Source organism: Thamnophis elegans, chromosome 12 (genome assembly GCF_009769535.1).
Source record: "Thamnophis elegans isolate rThaEle1 chromosome 12, rThaEle1.pri, whole genome shotgun sequence".
NCBI classification, from domain to species: domain Eukaryota; kingdom Metazoa; phylum Chordata; class Lepidosauria; order Squamata; family Colubridae; genus Thamnophis; species Thamnophis elegans.
The window spans coordinates 6,265,688-6,267,624 of record NC_045552.1 but is presented as its reverse complement, the minus strand read 5'-3'; positions in this window follow the sequence as shown (position 1 = coordinate 6,267,624).

Genomic DNA, 1,937 nt, shown 5'->3' with positions numbered 1-1,937 from the left:
CTCATTGTTCACACACGCACAAGCACACACCATTTTTGAAACAGCTGATGCTCCAAAACAGAGAGAAGTCAAAATTGAAATCAACATCTCCCCGGAGAGGATGGGATGATTTGTGCTAGATCAAAAAGGTTCTTGGTAGGTTTATATGTAGTGGCCAAATTTTTTTTAAAAAAAAAATAGGGCTCCCCCATCACTAAATCGAATTGTAAAAATTAAGATTTAGATTTGCACGGTGGGAGGGGCAGGAATCAATGAGTCTTGAAGTTGTTGTTGTTGTTGTTGCTGTTCTTCTTCTTCTTCTTCTTCTTCTTCTTCTTCTTCTTCATCATCATCATCATCATCATCATACTGGTTGGGGAATTCTGGGAGTTGAAGTCCACACATTTTCAAGGGGTAAAACAGAGGTGGGTTCCTACCGGTTCGCACCAGTTCGATAGAACTGGTTCGTCAAATCTACAGAACCGGTTAAAAGAGGTCCCACACCAGTGGACCTGGAAAGCAGGCCACACCTACAGAAGAGGTTCCAAAATTTTTTGAAACCCACCACTGGGGTAAAGGTTAAGAAACACTGTTTTATGGCATTCCACTCCAGTAAGTTTGAACTCTGGCCTTGTATTTGGTTCTACCCCTTAAGCCCAAAAATCTTATTTTGGAAACGGAATCAGTTAGTAGACCTTGAAACCTTGAAATGTTGTTGTTCTTTAACACCAGAATTTTCCAACTTAAAATCTGCCCAGTTGTTTTCTACGACATCCTGTACCCTGGGCTACAGGTAGGGTGGGAAATTTATTTATTAGATGTTTATCCTGCTTTTATTATTTTTATAAATAACTCAAGGCGGTAACCATAGCTAATACTCCTTCCTTCTCCTAGTTTTCCTTCTCCTAGTTTTGAGGTAGGTTGGACTAAGACTTGCCCAAAGTCACGCAGCTGGTATTCATGCCTAAGGTGGAACTAGAACTCACTGTCTCCTGGTGATTGGCTCAAAGTCACCCAGTCGTTTTTCATGCAAGAGGCAGGACTAGAATTCGCTGTCTCCTGGTGATTGGCTCAAAGTCAACCCAGTTGGCTTTCATGCCTAAGGCAGAACTAGAATTCACTCTCTTCCCAGCCATGCTGTCTGGGGAATTCTGGGAGCTGAAGTCCGCACAGCTTAAAATTGCTAAGGTTCAGAACAGAGGTGGGTTCCTACCAGTTTGCACCTATTCGGTAGAACTGGTTTGTCACATCTACCGAACCAGTTAGAAGCGGTTCCACCAGTGGACCCGGAAAGCAGGCCACACCTACAGAAGAGGTTCCAAAAATTTTTGAAACCCACTACTGCCCCCCCCCCAACAGAGACAGATAGACTGAGAGAGAGAAAGAGAAAGAAAGGAAGAAATAAATAAATAAAAAAAGAAAAAAGAAAGAAAAAGAGAGTGATGAAAGAAAAAAAGAAAAAAGGAACAAAGAGACAAAAGGAAAGAGAGAGAGAGAGAGAGAGAGAGAGAGAGAGAGAGAGAAAGAGAGAAAGAAAGAAAGAAAGAAAGAAAGAAAGAAAGAAAGAAAACACATGGCCGGCAAGCCACTCCCACCAGGTCACATGGCCGGCAAGCCACTCCCACCAGGTCACATGGCCGGCAAGCCACTCCCACAAAGGAGGCCACACCCACAGAGTAGGTTCCAAAAATTTTTGAAACCCACCACTGGTTCAGAAACACTGCTCCACAATTCCACAGCCAATGGCCATTGGCCATGCTAGCTGACAATCAGAAATCTACAAGTTCTTTCTGGGGTTCCCAAGTTGGCTGATCTTCAGGAACTGCTCCCCCCACTTTCAAGAGACTCAAAGGCAAAAGGGTCTTTTGTGAAAAGTTGGGTTTTTGATATATTGTTTTAGTTAAAATGCAGACAGAGGCAGATTTGGTCTAATAATCAATACCCTTGGTTGACGAAGC